This window comes from Thalassophryne amazonica, chromosome 10 (genome assembly GCF_902500255.1).
Source record: "Thalassophryne amazonica chromosome 10, fThaAma1.1, whole genome shotgun sequence".
Classification (NCBI taxonomy): domain Eukaryota; kingdom Metazoa; phylum Chordata; class Actinopteri; order Batrachoidiformes; family Batrachoididae; genus Thalassophryne; species Thalassophryne amazonica.
In genome coordinates this window covers 81,386,361-81,408,350 of record NC_047112.1, presented here as the reverse complement: position 1 = coordinate 81,408,350, position 21,990 = coordinate 81,386,361, and the positions used below count along the sequence as shown (strand labels likewise).

The 21,990-nt window shown below is 39.9% G+C and overlaps 2 protein-coding genes across 11 annotated transcripts in view; one reads left to right on the top strand and one right to left on the bottom strand.

Moving 5' to 3' along the window:
- The window catches only part of mcf2l2 (MCF.2 cell line derived transforming sequence-like 2), a 373,245-nt gene that overhangs the window by 149,549 nt on the left and 201,706 nt on the right, over nt 1-21,990 (top strand). The window lies entirely within an intron of this gene.
- b3gnt5a (UDP-GlcNAc:betaGal beta-1,3-N-acetylglucosaminyltransferase 5a) overlaps nt 1-21,990 on the bottom strand; it is a 33,918-nt gene that overhangs the window by 8,238 nt on the left and 3,690 nt on the right. Inside the window, exon 1 of one of the 2 annotated variants that reach the window (XM_034180354.1) lies at nt 1,906-2,229. The exons of the other annotated variant lie outside the window; for it this stretch is intronic. The gene's annotated coding sequence lies outside the window, so the exon portion shown is untranslated. Of the gene's footprint in view, nt 1-1,905; nt 2,230-21,990 lie in introns of those variants that run through there. 2 annotated transcript variants of the gene reach the window in all.

Genomic DNA, 21,990 nt, shown 5'->3' with positions numbered 1-21,990 from the left:
CACAGTAAAATTGCTTGTGGTCAATAAAATCAATGTCTACAAGTACATTGTAGGTATTTTGTACAAACTCAATATATTTCCCGTAAATATAGTGTCACACAGCTGTTCTATTTTTACAGAAACAAGAACTCAGAGTAACAGATCACTGCTCCTAACAATCTTTGGCCCTACCGTCTGAGACTGCTCTGCCCTACGATTGGATATTAGAAAACCATGTGACGGTGAACCAATTCCGATTGGATGCTCACGTTGCACACGTCATCACACAGCTTCTATGAGGAGTACAAAGATGGTGGACGACTGGCAGAAAGTCCGCGGAGTTAAGAAAAACAACAGTAAAAAAATAAATTTACAACAGAAAACCCTAAATATCCATAAGACTTTATTTGTATGTCCGTATGACTCTGAAACATGGAAAAATCCATATAATTTACGGACAATCCGTATAGGTTGACATGTATGCCAAGGCAGCGTCTCTACATTTGGAGTTGGTCACCGGGCGCCGGTGTCGGGGACTCGGCAACCCCTTGCCTTCACTGCGCATGCATCCTGGCAAATAAATGGTAAATGGACTGCATTTTGGAAGCTCAAAGTGCTTTACAATAACGCCTCACATTCACTGCGATGTCAGGCTGCTACCATGCAAGGTGCCCACTGCACACTGGGAGCAACTAGGGGATTAAGGACCTTGCCCAAGGGCCCTTAGTGATTTTCCGGTCAGGCTAGGATTTCAACTGAGGATCCTCTGGTCTAAAGCCCAACACCTTAACCACCTGCCAATGCCAGAGCGCTAGCAGCGATTAACAGATTATCGCCTCGTTTCTGCTTAAAACTGACTTTGATGATTTAAGGGTTTACGTTGTCATCTGATGGTTAATAGTGTCAGACAATAACTGTGCTAATTCCTTATTTTACAGTAGTTATCAAGTGTTTGTCTGTGTTATCTGTTTGAAAGTTTTTGAAACCTGGTTTAAAGTGTAAATATATGAGCTAAGCTTCACTTCCATCACATGTGCAAGTTCCAGATACAGGGAGAGCTCCTTCTGTTGGTGAGAGTCAGAAACAGAAATGTGAGACTAAACCACACACATTGTTACCACCCATATTGTATAAATGTGTTGTACAAGCTAATATGTGTACATTCACAAGATGGACACAGGCCTGGTTTTGTTGTGACCTTTAAAAAACTAAAAATTAGGAAAACAAGGGTCACTGATTAGTGCCTCGTTTCTGCTTTAAAACGGCCTCGTTTTCTGCTTAAAACTAACTTTAGAATGATTAAGAGGTTTTACTTTGTCACCTGATGGTAATAATCACATTATTCCCTTGATCAGCTTTGGGTGTGAATGCTTTTGGGCTAAGACAGTTGGGTGACTGATTGCAGCCACCATTAAATCCAAGAAGAACATAATAACATAAGATTTCTTAAAAACATGAAACGAGTTTAACTTTTGTACCAAAACATCCAGGTTGTATTTTATGGCTACTAACTTTTTTTTTTTTTTTTTTAGGGCATCTGTTGACTTACCTTATACGGTATAATTTGACCCTTTAAAGGGTTCCCCTCTGAACAGCGTTTAATTGATAAAAGTTTGAATTTTTCAGTAACCCTGTCGACAGACAAAAACAAACAAATGTAGCTCTGTCTGGTGGAAATGACTGCGTCTTGAAAAAGATATTTCTTTCAGACATACTTGAGCACGAACATAAGTCAGGAATAATGTTTGGTTTGAGCACAGCCGTTAAATAACTGTTAACAGACAACAAACGGTTAACGCCTCCTCCACACAGACACCGCGCGTGTTTGTGTGTCTGTCTGTGTATGTATGTATATGCGTTTGTGTCCTTAGAAACTAAAGTTAAAAAGTTAACACAAACAGTCGTGGCCACGAACACACAACCTACCGCCATCCAATCCAAAGTGAGCCCCACGATGCAGAAGGAAAAGACAAAAAAAATAAATAAATAAATAAATAAAATAAAAGACTTCGCCCACTGAAAAACGACAAGCAAAATTTAAAGGTGGTTTCTTCTGCATTTATCCTTCTCCCGTTTGTCTTCACCCTCGCGTCACGTGGCTCCTCCCACGTCACAGGGTGTGAAGCGGATCAGCTGTCGGTTCAGTCCACAGCTGGAGTTTTTAGGAATAACACGGAGTTATTTATCCTCCTCATCGCCTTATTTCGCGTGATCTGCACGGTCAGATTTCTGGTCGTGAGATCAGTTCGTCTCCTTACTGACAAAAATCTAACTGGGCAACGAAACCAGTTTCAGCCTTTTATTTTGGCTCGTGCTTATCTTCATACCCATCTATAGTCACGTGATTATAGCATTTGCTTTTCACGAGTGTTAAAACGAAAAAAACACACTTTATATATATTTATATATTACAATAATCGACACTCTGTTCCTCTAATTATTTTGAGCAGTGTACATACAGATGAGAACAAAGTTATTAGCCCCAATGAAATGTAATTTTCTACTGCTTTTTAAAAGAGCAAGTACTTTTCAACACAGCATTTCTAAGCACCCTAGTTTTATTTTGAATGCTTACATTATTTATTTTACTTTGCACACAAAAACAAAACTATTTCACGAAAAAAAATACCAGGGTCAAAATTAAGTCACCCTGATATTAATATTCAGTTGTTTCCTTTTTGCCGAATAACAGCCTCCAGTCATTTGTTTTAGTTTTCAACGAGCAGGAACAGGGCTTGCAAACAGGTAAATCAGGCAGTTGCTTGAAGCCCCGGCCACTGGGGGGGTTCAAGCTCCCAAAATTTACTCAAATGTCCTCTTCAGCAATAACAACAAACCAGCCAAACCAAATTTTGTACTAATTATTTATTTTATCTGAAGTTATTTATTTCCACAATTTAATTGTTTCATATATATCATGGCAATTGGAATTTTCTTTTGATGTGGCCCTTATACACTGTTCACTTTTTTTGACTCAGGTTTGCATTTTTTATATTTGAAGTTATACTAATTTGCAGGGCACATTTGGAATAAAGGAACATTCATATTTTATATATTTTGTTGGTGTCAGATTATTTACAACAACAATTATTGATAGGCCTGGGTTTCCGGGGCCTCTGTTGGTCCCTGGACCTCCTTGTTGAGGTCCAGTGTTTTTTTTTTTCAGTATTCATCTCAAATGTCCCAGAAATTATAAAATTATGTGTGCAAAAAAAAAAAAATAATAATAATTTTTGCACCGTGCACAAGTGGGGTGGGGGCCAAAGGGTCTCCAGAGGAACCCCAGCACATTCTTTTTTGGTGAATCTCTCAAGCTCCATCAGATTTGATGGTCTTGTGGCATGTGCAACATGCTCATGTGTATATACACACTCAACAAAAATATAAATGCAACACTTTTGGTTTTGCTCCCATTTTGCATGAGATGAACTCAAAGATCTAAAACCTTTTCCACATACACAATATCACCATTTCCCTCAAATATTGTTCACAAACCAGTCGAAATCTGTGATAGTGAGCACTTCTCCTTTGCTGAGATAATCCATCCCACCTCACAGGTGTGCCATATCAAGATGCTGATCAGACACCATGATTAGTGCACAGGTGTGCCTTAGACTGCCCACAATAAAAGGCCACTCTGAAAGGTGCAGTTTTGTTTTATTGGGGGGGATACCAGTCAGTATCTGGTGTGACCACCACTTGCCTCATGGAGTGCAACACATCTCCTTCGCATCATCCGTGAAGAGAACACCTCTCCAACATGCCAAACGCCAGCGAATGTGAGCATTTGCCCACTCAAGTCGGTTACGACGACGAACTGGAGTCAGGTCGAGACCCCGATGAGGACGACGAGCATGCAGATGAGCTTCCCTGAGACGGTTTCTGACAGTTTGTGCAAACATTCTTTGGTTATGCAAACCGATTGTTTCAGCAGCTGTCCGAGTGGCTGGTCTCAGATGATCTTGGAGGTGAACATGCTGGATGTGGAGGTCCTGGGATGGTGTGGTTACACGTGGTCTGCGGTTGTGAGGCTGGTTGGATGTACTGCCAAATTCTCTGAAACGCCTTTGGAGACGGCTTATGGTAGAGAAATGAACATTCAATACACGGGCAACAGCTCTGGTTGACATTCCTGCTGTCAGCATTGCAATTGCACGCTCCCTCAAATCTTGCGACATCTGTGGCATTGTGCTGTGTGATAAAACTGCACCTTTCAGAGTGGCCTTTTATTGTGGGCAGTCTAAGGCACGCCTGTGCACTAATCATGGTGTCTAATCAGCATCTTGATATGGCACACCTGTGAGGTGGGATGGATTATCTCAGCAAAGGAGAAGTGCTCACTATCACAGATTTAGACTGATTTGTGAACAATATTTGAGGGAAATGGTGATATTGTGTATGTGGAAAAAGTTTTAGATCTTTGAGTTCATCTCATACAAAATGGGAGCAAAACCAAAAGTGTTGCGTTTATATTTTTGTTGAGTATATATGTGTGTGTGTGTGTGTGTCTGTCTATCAAAGTTGCATTGCTCTGTATCTTTTGTTATTTAGTCAATTTTCCACAAGTTACCAGCTAACGCTTCATGTTCAATCACTTAATGTTTGAATAAAAATAAACCAGATCAAACTTCTGCTGAGCAGAAATGTTTCTTTGCCCGTGTCATATGACTCCAGCGTTCTAAAAGAGCTCAATAAACACATCTGTGAAGGCATGTTCACAGGAGTGAGTCTGCACAAAAAGTTTCTATCTTTCTTCTTTTTTTTTTTCATCTTTTTTTAATCTTTCATGGTGGCTTCTCGACCAAAACAATGTCCATCCTGATGAGAGGAACTGTTCTGTTCATCTTAATATAAATAAATGCAAACTTCATAAAGCTTTGCCTTTCAGAATTCACAGTGACATTTGGTGTTTGGTGGTTCTAATAAATAATTTTACTTTGGCCAGTTTGTCAGTGTGGTGCCGTTTAATAAGTCTGAAATGTGGACTAACAAAAATCTGGTTACCTCGTCTTGCCTAAAATTGTATGGATTTTTCTAAGGTTAAGAAAACATGTTGATTTAAATACTGGCTGTTTTTTACACAACAGACTTAGTAATGAATCCTGAACATGGCAGGGTTTTTAAGGAATGTGTTGCACACCTGCAGACCAGGACAGAGTGCCAACTGACAACATACCAGGTTAAACATCCTGTACTCACAAATCCCACCCCTGCCACATTCAAATCCCACCCCTGCCACATTTCTCCATGTAATGTGGAGTTGCATCAGGAAGGGCATCCGGCGTAAAACTTGTGCCAATTCAACATGCAGATCCACCTTGGATTTGCTGTGGCGACCCCAAGTGCAAACAAGGGAGCAGCCGAAGGGACTTACTTACTCACTAAACTTAAAACTGACTTGTGTCACACCCAGAATTGGCTTCACAATGGTGAGTTGCATGTTAAATATTTACCACTGATTATTGACCATCTGACCTGATATGAATGAGGTCACACCCAAATGGAAAAGTCGGTAAAGGGCATCTAAAGGTTCTAATCAGCACACACTGAATTATGAAATACTGAAACTACAGTGGATACACTGCTTAGCTGTCTGAAGTCCAAACCATTTGTCCTCCAGACTTGGACATGTTTGATACCCAGAGTTAAGATAAGATAAGATAAGACTTTACTAATCTCACAGTGGAGAAATTCACATGTTACATCAGCTCTTAAAAAACACACACAAGATGGGTGCGAGTAGAGGAAGATGTGCATCAAACAGCGTGTGCAAGGATAAGCAGTTGTCTGGCTGTCTTGGCGGCTTCCTTCACTCATCTCCTTCCAACATGGTCCCTTCAGTTTTTGAGAACTGCCTCCTTGACACAGATTTACTATACAGCAACATATTACTTGTATTCTTAATGATTAAGGTGAATGAAGTCCAAGACATATTCAGTGACTTGGAAATGTTCATGTATCCATCCCCGGACATCCCCTGATTTAGTCCTTATTACATCCACCAAGGACGCAATAACATCAGCGCCGTTTATTTATTTATTTATCTGTCTGACTATTAGCAAGATTACATCAAAGCTATTGCACAGAGTGTCATGAAAGTTTCACCACAGATAGCTATGAGACCAAGGAAGTCTCTATTACATTTTGGTGGTGATCCAGATCCGGATTCTGGATCGAGTTTCATTTTATATAGACTTTGAAGGATTAGGTCAAAACTACTTTACAGATTGTCACAAAATTTTCACCACAGATACATAATAGGCCATGGAAGACTCCATTCAATTTTGGAGTTGATCTGGATCAAGACTTCACTTTATGTATGCTTTGAAAGATTACGTCAAAAAATTACTTCATGGATTCTCACCAAATTTACACCACAGATACATATTTTGGCATGGAAGACTCCATTGCATTTGGGAGGTGATCCGGATCCGGACAGGTGGACGTCAGAAATCTCTGATTGCGCTTGTGTTTAGAACAAATTTCTTCAGTTTCAACTCTTTTTTAATGTGTTGCAAGCTTTAATTGCAGGAATGGATGCATATTAATGAGTGAAAGGAAGTTGTTCTTCTTTCTGCTGTTCGCTTGGGTCACCACAGCAGATCAGTCATTTCCATCTCACCCTGTCCTCTGTATCCTCCACACAAATGTCCGGGCGGGAAGCGATCTTGCTGTGAGCCAACAGTGCTAACCACTAAGCCACCGTGCTGCCGCACATTTTGCTGTAGGGTATTAATCATTTATACAAATACATATCAACTGAGAATGCTTAAATCTAATCAGCCTTTACATTTAAAAAGCTTGGAGTTGGAAAATATGCATAGAAATAATCACAATGTCAGAAAACTCATTCACTCATCTCCAACCGCTTATCCGGGATATACTTGAATGTTGCAGCAAGTTTCTGGGAGTCTTCAGAATGACAATTGTAAAGCATTTACCACTTTGTAATGTTGCCATTGCAACTCAAAACACTTAAAAGACATTTTGCCATTGAGGACATGAAGGGGTGATGCACTTCAGGTGTTATTTTGTCCCATTTTTTTTTCTGCAAACAGTTAAGGCATGCAACAATTCAAGGTTGGCATTGTTGTGTTTTTTGTTTCAGAATTTTCCATGTCCTCTACTGAGGACAGATCAGGACTACCAGCAGGCCAGTCCAGTAACTGTACCCTCTTCTTCAGCAGCCATCTCTTTGTAATGTGTGCAGAATATGGTTTTGCATTATCTTGCTGAAAAATGCACAGATGTCCTTGGAAAAGATGGTGTCTTGAATTCAGCATGTTTTGCTTTAAAATCTCAGTGTACTTTCCTGTATTCATGCTGCTATCACAGAAGTAGCAAGAGCAATCACAGATTTCTGATGTCCACCAATCGGTATCACCTTGCAAATTCAGAGGAGTGTTTCATTCCCTAATATCTATCTGTGGCACAAATTTGGTGAGAATCCATGAGGTAGTTCTGAAGTAATCCTTCAAAGCCTATATAAAGTGAAATTTTGATTTAGAATCCGGATCCAGATCACGACCAAAATTTAATGGTGTCTTCCATGCCTTAATATGTATTGGTGGTGAAAATTTGGTTAGAATCTGTGAAGTAGTTTTGGCATAATCCTTCAAAGCCTTTATAAAGTGAAACTTGATCGAGAATCTGGATCCAGATCACCTCCAAAATTTAATGGATTCTTCCATGCCCTAATATGTATCTGTGGTGAAAATTTTGTGAAAATCCGTGCAATAGTTTTGACGTAATTCTGGTAACAGACAGACAAATAAATAAATAAACACTAATGATATTATTACATCCGCCAAGGATATAATAAAATACTCTGTAAGGTACCCAAGTAATCATATAGATGGTGTCCACCTTCAAATACCTGGGGTTGCACATCTCCAGCAACCTCATGTGGTCCACCAACGTATGTACTTTTTGAGGACACTGCAGTTGGCCGGCTGTCCTCACCTATTTTTTTCAATGTATGATGGAGAAACATGGTGACATCTTCCATGTAACTGACAGGAAGACACTGCATCAGGTGGTTAAAACTGCTCAAAAAACAATCAGCAGGAACCTCCCTTCATCGGAGGACATTTATGTCAGCAGGTGTATAGAAGCACAGTATCATGAATCATGAAGCACACACATGAACATGAATGCAACCTCAGAGCCAGAACAATGAGGCTTAAGTGCAGCTTCCTCACAGAGGCTGTGAGTTTTATGATCTCCTTGATTCTGTACTTCTGCACTTTGCACAGCTCTGACTTCATCAGCTATTTGGTATTTAATTAATTAAGTTACGGCTGGGATAGGCTCTAGCTCCCCCCCCACCCCCACCCCCCACGACCCTTAATTGGACTAAGCAGTTGAAGATGAGTGTGTGTGTGCAATTAAGTTTTTATTATTATTATTATTTTTATTGTATGGTGTGTTTTTTAAAAGTCACTTATTCTGCACCCTACTGGACTTGGTGTACAAATTTTGTTCCCTCATGTTTTTAACAGGTGTGTGAGTGACAATGATTTGAACTGAATTGAATGACAGACTCTGGCTTTTGGACTTGTTTCTGACAACAGTCTGGAAGGTCCGTTTCGTCTTTGGTCTATAGTACATGGCACACATTACTTCCAAAAAAGAACAGAAATACTGATTCATGTGACGATGATATAGTATATTTCTACTATATCTGTATTGCAGTGTTTGGCAAAGGTTTTCCCAAAGTTAATCCCCTTTGATGCAGTGTCATCTTAAGGATCAGAGATGATGAGTGTTCTGCTGCTTGGTCTTGCGCCCTAGCCCTTGCACTGAAAATCCTCCAGATTCCTTGAATCATTTAATGATATTATGCACTGTAGAGGGAGAAATGTGCAAATTGCTTCATGTCTTTGCTCTGTCATGACTCTGCCTTTTATTTGGATAGTGCTTTTGTACCAGATCGTGATTATTTGAGTGAGGAATTCAATAACAGTGCATTGTTTCAAATGCACATCAGTGTACGTTGCCATTTTTTATTGACTACTGCGTGCATGTCTTACATTGAAGGCACTTCTGCACATGCCTGAAAATGAAGATAAAAAACATTTGGTGTAACAATAGTCAGTAAGTAAAGGAATATTCTCATACTATGTAGTTTCACTTCGAGATCTTGCTTATTATTGAAGGGGAAAGTCCACAAGACAGTAGTGAGACCGGCTATGTTGTACGGCATAGAGACGGTGGTGCTAACAAAAAGACAGGATGTAGAGCTGGAGGTGGCAGAGCTGAAGATGTTGTGACTCTCTTTAGGAGCGACGAGAATGGACAGGATTAGGAATGAACATATTAGAGGAACAGCTCAGGTGGGACGGTTTGGAGACAAAGTCAGAGAGGTGAGATTGACATGGTTTGGACATGTGCAGAGGAGAGACCCAGGGTATATAGGGAGAAGGATGCTGAGGATGGAGCCATGAGGTATGAGAAGAAGAGTGGGTTTATGGATGTCCTGAGGGAGGACATGCAGGTGGCTGGAGTGACAGAAGAAGATGCAGAGGACAGGGTGAGATTGAAACGACTGATCTACTGTGGTGAACCCTAACAGAAACAGCCTAAGGAAGAAGAATTTTGCCTATTATTGAAATAATCATGTTGGAGGCAAAGCTTTTCATCCCACCCCCATGTTTATTTACAAGTATTTATTTATTTATTTATTGATCGATTTACGTCATTACTTGCCCTATAGTGCCCCCATGATCCCAACTTTTTTGGAATGTGGTGTAGCCTGTAGGCCTTAAATGCAGGAATGGATGTATGAGGTCTGTTAGAAAAGTATCCGACCTTATTATTTTTTGCAAAAACCATATGGATTTGAATCACGTGTGATTACATCAGACATGCTTGAACCCTCGTGGGCATGCAAGAGTTTTTTCACGCCTGTGGGCAGTCTTTGAGTGAGGAGTCGCCCACCCTCTCGTCGTTTTTCATTGTTTAGGAATGGCTCAGAGACTGCTGCTTTGTTTGATCAAATTTTTTCAAAACTGTAAGGCACAACTGAGTGGACACCATTCGATAAATTCAGCTGGTTTTCGGTAAAAATTTTAACGGTTGATGAGAGATTTTGGTCTGGTAGTGTCGCTTTAAGGACGGCCCACGGCGCCTGACGGCGATCTGCGCTTCGAGGCGGCAGCGTCTCGCCGTTTCAAGTTGAAAACTTCCACATCTCAGGCTCTGTTGACCCAGTAAGTCGTCAGAGAACAGAGAACTTTCAGAAGAAGTCGGCATGAGGAGTTTATTCGGACATTCCATTGTTAACGGACATTTTGTAATGAAAGAATGTGCGGGCAGAGTCGCATGTCGGGCCGGACCCAACCGCGGGGGTCGCGACAGGAAAAACACCTCCGTGTTGGAAACCTTAACGGACAAGTTGGAACATGCCCAAGCTGTTAAACAATTTCTCAGTTACGCACTTGTTGAAAGCCATCAAAAGCCGCCTGAATTTTACAAATGGTTTTCAACACGGAGGTGTTTTTCCCGTCGCGGCGCACACAGATTCGCCGAGTCGCCACTGAAATGACTCAGCGAATTTGCACGCACGTCTTTCATTAAAAAATGTCCTTAAACAGTGGAATGTCCGCATAAAGTCCTCATGCCAGCCTCTTCTGAATCTTCTCTGTTCTCTCACGACGTCCTGGGTGAATTAAGCCTTAAATTAGGATGTTTTCAGGTCGAAACAAGCTGACGACGGCGCCTGGAAGCGCTGCGCGACGTCCCGCTCCGTGGGAAGTCCTTACAGCGACAGAAACACCCCATAATCTCTCATCAGCCGTTAAACTTTTCACCGAAAACCAGCTAAATTTCTCAAATAGTGTCCACTCGGATATTCCTCACAGGTCCAGAAAAATTTTTGATAAAGCAAAGCGCGCCGTCTCGAGCAGCGTGTGAAACAAAGGAATTCAGCCGAGAGGGCTGAACCACATCTCACTCAAGGCCTGCCCATAGGGAAATGACGTCACCGACACGCGTAAAAAAACTCACGCATGCGCACGAGGGTTCAAGCATGATTGGTGTAATCGCACGTCATTCAAATCCATATAGTTAAAAAAAAAATAAAAGTGTCAGTTTCTTATCTAATAGACCTCGTATATTAACAAATGAAATGGAGTTGACCACACAAAACATGTACACTCTTACACTCTAAAAACTGTTACTGTGTTCTCCTCAATTTTTTTGGTGGAACATTTTTACACTTATAAATACTGAGTAAATTAAAAAGCTGTGAAATCATTTAAATATACTTGATGATGATGATGTAAAAATATTAAGTGTACAAGTCCTTTCCAAATATTCTGAATGAAATTTACCAAACAAATTAAGTATATTTCAAAAAATATATAATTTGTTAAGCAAATGCTAATTTATTTCAATGAAATAAACTCAAATAATAAATGTAAAGTTAAGATAAAATGAACTGTTAAATTTTTAGACATTTCATTTGGTGTATCCAACACAAACAATCAGTTGTATGTCTTTCAGAGATTTTATTAAGTCAGTATAGCTGTTTCTTACTGTGATATATACAAAGCCACTGAATATTTTATTCAGCTTATGTACTTACTGAAATGTTGTCCAAATACTGGGAAATTTGTTGGTGTTATCAAAAAAAGGATTTTAACTAGAGGTGGGCGGATCGATCCTAATATCTGTTGGGAAAGTGTAGTGACACGGACCCACAACAGGGGGCGTAAATGAACGGACAATGGAAGGAGTCAAATTATAACACTTTACTGTTGTGAATGTCACAACCAAACACAGCAGATTCAGAATGTGCAACAGTCAATTAATAAAGGTGTCGTGTGGGCAGGCTCGACGATAGGAGACGCCCGTCTGGAAACGAACCGGAACCACACGATTTCCACCGCCACCTGAACCCGAGGAATACTGGAGCCGCCAAGTCCCGGAGTCCCCAGGTGGCCACCTTCCCGGCGTGTCGGATCTGGTACTGCTGGCAGAAAGCAAAAGACAGTCAAAGGGTGGGTGTGTGAACACCCAGTAACAATGTTGGGAATTCCACCTCCACCTCTCACTCAACACGTTGCAGCGGTCTCAGATGAAAAGGAGCGCCGTCTTGCACAGCCTCTGCAAAAACGACCGGTTCTCCTGCAAACACTCACAATAACAGATTTATAAATCACAAAAGGCTGAGAGTATTACCTCCAGATGAAGATGATATCTCGGCAGTTTGGTGGAGGTGTCTTCCTGCTTTTATACCAGATGTGATGATTAGTGACAGCTGTCACGGATGATGGGTGACAGCTGTCACCACGGCTTGTTCCTGAGGCGGCAGCGCCCTCTCGTGCCTGAAGCCCACACTTCAGGCAGGGCGCCTTCTGGTGGTGGGCCAGCAGTACCTCCTCTTCAGCGGCCCACACAAGAAATATCAATAATATCGATACCAACGCTGGTATTGATATTGAACAATCCTTGTGTAAAAAGATCGATACTCAAGTTTTTTGTATCCTGCACGTACTGACTGCTGCGCACGCAGATTCATCAAATTCTACTCTCTGTCTGTAAGAGCAGCGCTGTGCTGTGTCACACAACATGAAGCAGCGCACCCTTGTACTGTGGTTTGTCAGCCGTCTACCTCAGGACATTTTGTTTTAAGTTGTGTTGAGTGATATTTTTTAAACAAAAATGTTGATTGTGATAAAGTATTTTGTTGTCACGTACAATGTTTGGCGAAATTCTATCCTAGGTCTTTTGTATCCTTTGTATCTATGAAGCTTAAATATGAAAAAAGTATCAGTATCAGTATCGATATCAGCAATACTGGGCCTGTATTTACTTGGTATCGAATCAATACCAAAATTCCCGGTATCGCCCACCTTTTAGCTAACATCTCCTCAGTGTTGTCAAGTTAAATTCAGTCTCAAGGAACACTGACAGGATGCCTTTCACAGTAAAAGTATTTGCTGGGATGCTGGCATTAAACATTTTATTCTGAAATTGTGCGAGCAACATGAACTATCTAATGTTATTTAATTTTGCAAGCAGTAACATCAATGAGCCACACCATCTTCAAAGTACGAATGTTACAATGTTAATCAAAATCAAGGTTTCAAAGTAAAGGTTTTGAAAATTTCTAATAAAGGATGCACATTATCATGCTATTCGCAAGTCAAAACCTGAAGCCAAAACTCACGCCATATGTCTGCTAGGATAGGCTCCAGCCCCCCGTGACCCTTAATTGGAGTTAGCGGTTACAGAAAATGGATGGATAAATTCCAGATGCCCTTTCACATGCAACTCTGGTCAACACGGAGAAAGAATCTAACATGCATGTTTTGATCATTTTATCATGTTTCTGTGTAGGCTCTCAGTTGTCCAGGTGGTTTCCATAGTAGAAAAAGTTTGAATCACAAAAGCTGGAGTTTTAAACCTGGAGTTTTAAATGACTCTGCTGATGGCATCATCAGCAGAGTCGTCAAGGGAGCCATCAGGAGAGGGTCCCTCCCATCATTAGGAGGGACAGCTGCCCTGTCATTAGGAGGGTGCTAACTAGAGCACAATAGGTGCTAATTAGAGCTATTGTTTAGTCACTGGCCTATAGCAGTCTGCCTCTCGGTAGGAGGGGTCTGGTTAGGTTTAAAACTCCAGCTTTTGTGACTTCTTGATTATTCTTCTCTACATGAGTCAAGACAGAAGTCAGACTACCAGAGCAAGAATTTTAGCTGAGGAAGCTTCTGCAATTTGAAGCGAAACGTCCTCGCGTCAAGCAACCCAGTTCAGTCGAAGATTCAAGCTTTTTCTTCTATCATTTTATCATTTTATGCAGAGGTGCAGATATGCTTGTCTGTTGAATACAGTTGGATTTTTATATTTACAACCATAATTATTCACACAATCATCATATAGTACACCAAAATTGGAAAAAAAAAAAAAATCAAGGACCTGGAATAAAACAGATGAACTGTTTCAATGCCAGAATCACTACTGCATCGTGATGTTGTTACATACTGAAGCATTATGTTGGCCAACTCTTGTCCTTGTCACAACACAGTAAATGTAAATGCAAACCCAGCAAAAATCACCATAATAGAGGGGCTTTAGTCCCACAGAGCCCCTGACCGTAAAGCTGCTGATGTCAGTGTCGTGCTGTCACACAATAGATTGAGCACATATTTCCACATAGCAGCATGTTTCAACCTAGAGGTCAACCAACAATAGTGGGATCTGACAACACGTGGCTCCGCCTGGACATGCAGGAGTCTTGTGACTGCACAAACCACGACGGGGTCCACTGTCGAGGATGATAAAGTACCAATTTGCGGCACAGTCTTATTCGTGCCTTTTGAAACTAATATACTGTCAAATAACAGTGTAAAATAAATAAATATCCAAGCCATAGCTTGGGGACACACACTTTTACACTTGCCATTCTTATTACGTCTGCCAAGGACGTAATAAAATCATCTGTGTTTATTTATCTGTCTGTCTGTCTGTTAGCAGGATTACGTCAACACTATCGCACAGATTTTGATGAAATTGTCACCACAGATAGATATTAGGCCACGGAAGACTCCATTAAACATTGGCAGTGATCCACATCGGGATCCGGATTCTGGATTTTCACTTTATATAGGCTTTGAAGGATTATGTTAAACTATTTAATGGATTCTCACCAAATTTACACAACTGGTAGATATTAGGGCATGGAAGACTCCACTGAATTTTGGAAGTGATCCGGATAGGTGGATGTGGGACATCTCTGATTATTCTTGTTTATTTATTTGTCTGACTGTTAGCAGGGTTATGTCAAAACTACTGCACAGATTCTGACGAAATTTTCACCACATATAGATATTAGGCCATGGAAGACTTCATTAAATGTTGTAGTGGATCGGGATCAAAATCCCAATATTGGACCATTTCTTAAACTTTCACCATTTTGAGGATCATCTCAAATCTGCTTGAAAGATCTTCACAAAATTGAAATGGCATGCAGCTACTGTACAAAGGAAAACCCTTGTTAGTGTTGGATGTTGGGCGTGATCTGGATCAATATGCAGGTTTGCAGCAGAAACATACGACGTCAGAATGTAAAACCAAGATTAGGAAGACACTGTTTTGTTTCAGCTTGTGAATTAAATATCAGATTGGAACATCTTGATCAGTTGGACCATTCTGGATCAGTATGCAATTATTGCATTGTGTTGTGGAATCGGGATCCAGGTAAAGTCCGAGTCATAATGTGAATCCCACACTCAAAAAATGGCTCATTGGATGAACTCAATTAAGTTATGTGCAGGATTTCTATCTAATCAGTATATGTGGCTCCAACTCAAATAGTACATCCATGCAAGACAATGTCATTTAATTTAGTTGTGGCTACACATATTTATTAGATGGAAATCCAGTCCAATGAGTCAGTTTCTTTGAGTGTATCACACAAACAAATGACTCAATGGATGAACTCAATTCAATTATGGGCAGAATTTCCACCTAATAAATATATGTAGTCCGAACTAAATTAAATTAAATTATCTTGCATGGATGTGCTTTATTTGAGTTGGGGCTACATATATTTATTAGATGGAAATCCTGCTCATAATTGAACTGAGTTCATCCAATGCATCAGTTTTTTGAGTGCATATCTTTTATTTTGAGTCCTTGTCAACACTTGGCATATGTCAGAAATCTCTGCTTGCGCTTGGTATTTCTTTATTTATTAGCTTCTCTTTCTTTACCACCTACTCAGGGTCAACTGAAATCTCAGAACTAATGAAATGATAAAGAAAAAAAGGCTGTCATGTCTACACACTGTTTGAGTGTTGCATGAAATGTATGTACAGAAAATGTAAAATCACCATTGTAGGTAGTGCTTTGCAATGGAGAACAGCAATGCGTAATCCAGCTAAGTTCATGTTAGGTTACTGGTGCTTGGCCTGTATTTTTAAACAAAACTTCCAAGTAGCATCCATGACAGCTGGAAAAAAAAATGCTGACCCAACAACTACTAGCTGACGACGTCAAGCTTATTTTGAAAGTCAAATGACCCCCGCATTGCATGCAAATACAGTATGACAAAGATAACTTTTTTCATCGACTAGATCAGAGAAAAAAACTGTAGCGAGAAAAACAAAAACTAAACTAGAAGCACTCGGAGAGCGCAAACCTCCGCCAAGACCATAGGGTCACTGACATCACATGGAATACCCTTTGGCAAAGAGACTTATTACACGTCGTTTCACGCATCTACCGTCATGTTTCAGATTCAGTGGTTAACCCTCTGGGGTCCGAGGGCATTTTTTGGACAGTTCACTCGCCTGGCATAAATGTTTTATTATTGCAGTTAACAGCTCTCCCTGCATCCCACAATCTTTTATGTCTCTTTTTTTCATGACAACCTGTATTTTCAAAATATATATGCTATACTTGTGTTTTATAAGTGTAATAAAGGTTTACAATCAGAAATAAGACAGGAAAAAGTAAAGTGGCAAATAATTTTCCACACACATTTATTCAAAACACACAGCAAACTATAATAAACTAGTAACACATCACTCCTAAAAACAATCTTTGGTGTGTCACGTGAGGTGAATCTGCCCTATGATTGGATTTTGGAAAACCATGTGAAGGTGAACCAATTCTGATTGGACACTCACATTGCGCACGTCATCACACAGCGTCTATGAGGAGTACAAAGATGGTGGATGGTGGCTTGAAAGTCCGCAGAGTGAAAGTTTCAGCAAAAAAAAAAGTAAGTTTCTATCTCATATCATTAAAAAGTTATTTATAATTTAGTAAAGCTTGGTCTCAGCCATCGTATACCCTTAGATCTTCAGCAAATGTATTTATAAAGAGAAACTGCATGAACTACACGTTTTTTTTATAATAAGTTTATTCAATGAGGAGAAACAAATGCTAAATTATTGTTGTGTCATAACTTAATTTTTGTTCAGCCTTTGTGACCTGTCTTCATGAAGTTAGATGCAAAAATGTTGAAATTGGCCCTATCCTGAAATGATAAAGAATCCTTAAAAAAAATTACTGGATCTGGATCGTGTTCCAGATCATTACCAAAATTTAATCACTTCTAAGTTAGGCCAAGATACACCCGTGGTAAAAAATTTCATTGAAATCTGTTGAGGATTTTTTTTTGAGTAATCCTGCTAACAAACCAACCAAGCAACCAACCAACAAACAAATGGACACGATCAAAAACATAACTTCCTTGGCGGAGGTAAATATTCTGACATCAATCATAAAGCACAATGACGTTCTGCCATGGGCTGTTTTGACTGAAGAGTGGAGGATTTTGATTGCTATTTGGTCAGTTATGCTGATTGTATTGGTTGTTTTTTCCAGGTACAGAGTCCAACAATACTGATGTTTGGGGTAAAACATTTAAAGAATGTAGAGAATCTCTGTCATTTAGGATGTGGTTGCACCTGGTGATTCAACTGGACTTTAGGTTTTGATAGCTGATATCAGTCACTGACGTTTTATACCGTGCTCAAGTCAAAGAATTTTCTGTTGCAAAGTTGTAGCTAAAATTTACCAGAGTGTAAACACTATGAAAATGTAGTCAAATTGAGGTTGGCAGCACTACTAGTGCTGCAGACATAGTGGTGTGAGGTTTGCATTACTCACAATCTTTATGACATGCTGCCATTTCCAATTCAGATCTGGGGCTTATCTTAAGGAAGATCGTTTCCATGACATTTCTCAGTGTAGATTTTATATTCAACACAAATCTCTGATCTGAATATGAAGAATAACAACAGTGTTTCAAGAGCAGAAGTGTCCACAAATTCAGAATACTATGCCCTTGCACTTTTGCTTAACTTACTTGGGTGGATCTGCACCAAATTTAGGTGATATGTATTGAAGTGTCAATGCAACTTTTACACATTTGTGTATTATTAAGCAATAAAACTCACCATGGATGCTCCCCCCCATCCTAAAAATTGAGACAGGAGCATCCTCAATAAAGATTCATCTTGATACGTTGATAAATACATGCAATGACAAACATATACCCATGGACCCCCCACCTCGACCCCATATGCCAACAATGCCAATGTCAGCAACAACACTAAAACAAGAGCAATCTGAGATTTCTGCCATCTGCCAATCCTTATCCAGATCACCACCAAAATTCAGTGGAGTCTTCCATGCCTAATATCTATCTATAGTGCAAATTTGGTGAGAATCCCTGAAGTAGTTTTGATGTACTCCTCCAAAGACTACATGGGCAGCACAGTGGATTAGTGGCTAGCACTCTTGCCTCACAGCAAGAAAGTCATGGGTTTGATTCCCACCTGTGGCCTTTCTGTGTGGAGTTTGCATGTTCTCCCTTTGTTTGCGTGGGTTTCCTCACACATTTAAAGACATGCAGGTTAGGTGAATTGGAAACTTTATAACTGTACAGGTCTCCCTTGCAAAAGAAGTCTCGATTTCAATGGGACTCACTTGGTCAAATAAAGTGAAATCTTGATCCAGAATCCACATCCCGATATGCCAACAATGCCAATGTCAGCTACAACACTAAAACAAGAGCAATCTGAGATTTCTGCCATCCACCAATCCTTATCCAGATCACCTCGAAAATTCAGTGGAGTCTTCCATGGCCTAACATCTATCTGTGGTGAAACCTTTGTTAAAATCCTTGCAGTAGTTTTGACGTAATCCTGCTAAAAGACAGACAGACAAATAAATAAATGCCAATTATTTTAATACGTCCTTGGCAGACATAATAAAAAAAAACCATATGGGGCCATGCCAACTGACTGTATGAAAGCTGGACATCATTAGTCCAACACCTGCCCAACTGTCCCACCCTTCTCATGCATGTGTGAAACACTGTCTTCATCCTCTAGCTTCGTCAACTACACTGAAAAAGAGAATAAGTGAACCAACTTAAAAAAGCATTACAATTGGTAAAACCTGAATGAATTAAATCGCTTAAACTTGAGTTTGAAAGTAACTCACAAACTTAAGTTCAAACTTCATTCATTTAGTTGTTAATTCAATTAAGTTGTTTGAACTTACGTTTGTAAGTTACTTACAAATGTAAGTTCAAACAACTTACAGTGAGGAAAATAAGTATTTGAACATATTGGAACATATTGCGATATTGGAAGTTCTCCCACTTAGAAATCATGGAGGGGTCTGAAATTTTCATCTTAGGTGCATGTCCACTGAAAGACATAATCTAATCTAAAAAAAAAAAAAAAAAATCCGGAAATCACAATGTATGATTTTTTTAACCAATTTTTTTTTTAAATAATTTATTTGTATACTTTATTTGTTACTGCTGATGTTTCCACCCCCATACTCTGGGGGTGCTCTTCTGCAAAGGGGACAGGACAACTGCACTGTATTGAAGGGAGGATGGATGGGGTCATATATTGCGAGATTTTGGCAAACAACCTCCTTCCCTCAGTAAGAGCACTGAAGATGGGTCATGGCTGGGTCTTCCAACATGACAATGACCCCAAACACACAGCCAGGGCAACTAAGGAGGGGCTCCGTAAGAAGCATTTCAAGGTCCTGGAGTGACCTGGCCAGTCTCCAGACCTGAACTCAATAGAAAATCTTTGGAGGGAGCTGAAACTCCAAACCTGAAAGATGTGGAGAAGATCTGTATGGAGGAGTGGACCAAAATCACTGCTGCAGTGTGTGAAAACCTGGTGAAAAACTACAGGAAACGTTTGACCTCTGTAACTGCAAACAAAGCCTACTGTATCAAATATTAACATTGATTTTCACAGGTGTTCAAATACTTATTTGCAGCAGTAACATACAAATAAATTGTTTTAAAAAATCATATATTGTGATTTCAGGATGTTTTTTTTTTTAGATTATGTCTCTAACAGTGGACAGGCACCTGAGATGAAAATTTCAGACCCCTCCATGATTTCTAAGTGGGAGAACTTGCAAAATCGCAGGGTGTTCAAATACTTATTTTCCTCACCGTAATTAATTTAGTTGTTAATTCAAGCTTTTTTAAGTTCACTGTGCGAGGTCAAAGTGTTGCTGTGGCTCTGCAGAGACGTTTCCTTTGCAGTTTCTGAGTGCTTTCATCTTGCAGTCCTGCAGTCGGCTCTGCACCTCTCAAAGTTTTGACTACAGTAAAAGCTGCCGCCCCTTCGACTCAACTTCCTGTGCTCCCAAAACTGAAGGAGAGGAAGAAATCAGTGACAGATCTTTGGCGTGCTGAACAAAAGTAGTAGAAAATATGGGAGAGCTCTTACATAAACATACATAAACAAGGCTGATTGATGAATTCTGCTACACGCACAATTACAAGATTTCCAGAAAAATTTAAAAAATTGTTTATTAAAAACGATGACGAGAGAGTCAGTGTTTAGTTTCCCAAACTGTCTTAGAATACAGTTAAAAGGCACTCACTCACTCGCGCGCGCTCTCTCTCTCTCTCTCTCTCTCTCTCACACACACACTCACACACACACACACACACCTGAAACTATAGCTGCCCCTGGAAATGAAGAGAAGATTAAAATTTTCCATTGTTGCTGCATCACTTTTGTGCGATAAAGTATTGTAACATTTGGATGAGTCATACACATTGTTGCAACAGAAAGAGAGAGAAACCAGTGAAATTCAATGACCTTCTTTCAAGCTGCAATCTAAGACCGCATGAAATCAAGCCTATGTGGAAGTACAGTCCCGTGACTGGCTACTTGAGGCTGGCTCCAAAACAGAACACTTTCCCATAGAATGCCATGCTAAAATGTCAAACTTTCAAGCAGAACACTAAAACTCAGAGTTAGTTGAACTCAAACCATTTGAGGAAACTGATTGCCTTAAACCATTTGAGTTTGCCAACTTAAATAAAATAATTCTCAAAAATGTAATTGTTAAAGTTTTAGTAACTTAACAATTTATAGTTAATTAAACTTATGTAACTCTAGTTTATGTTTTTCAATAAAAAAATGACATAAATTTCTGCCTCAAAAATTTGCATTACATTTTTTTGATTCATTCTTTAGTTTACTTGTTGACTCTGCGTTGTGTTGATATGCCCTTTCGCTCCCCTCGGGACGCGAACTCACGATCTCCAGCATGGAAGTCGGACTCTCTAACCAGACGGCTAAAACCCAGGGCTCTGGCCTTGTGACCAGAAAATTCTTTTGAGCTGTTGGGAGTGAGGTTTACTAACTACATATGCACATTGACACTTGCTGGCCTCCGTTAGATAAACTCAATGAAAATGAGTGAATGGAATGCACTGGAAATACATCACCAACACTTAAATGCCCCAAAACATTAAATGCACTTAAAGGAACTGAGTTATGACAACAATTCAGTTTTGAGTTAGTTTAATTAATGGAAATGAGTGACTATAACTCTTTTCAAAGTTTGAGTTACATTCACTTAATTATTGTATTAAAATGTACTGTTCAGTTTAACAGTGAAATAAACACATTTACAGCCTGGTACAAAACGTGGCCAAGTTCTTACTGTGCTTGGTTTCATTGCGGAAGGTTCCGGGTTCAAACCCCACCCCTGCCACATTTCTCCATGTAATGTAGAGTTGAATCAAGAATGGTGTAAAACTTGTGCCAAATCAACATGCAGACCCACCTTTGATCTGCTGTGGTGACCCCAAGCGAAAACAAGGGAGCAGTTGAAGGGACTTACTTACAGCCTGGTACAAAAAGCAGTTTTGGTCTCTGTAGATAGTTTCTCCTCCGTGACAACTGTATAGAGGTGAATTTTTTTCTAACTTTTTTGTTTAAGGCATTTTAAGCCATAAAGGTCTGTAAATTTGGGGCCCTGGTCACTTTGAGTGACAGCTGTCGAGTCCAGTGTCTCGGCCTCTTTTCTTTAGCTCAGGGTTCGCTCAATGCGGCTGCTTGTGGAGGCTGTATCTGTTTGTTTGGAGTATTTTATAACAAACACCTGGAATAATCTGGCTTGCTGTGTGGTGAAACGTCCTAATGAATCATCTAAGATGACTTGGTCATAGTATTCTCACTGAGTGAAATTCTCGTCTGATTTAATGTTGTA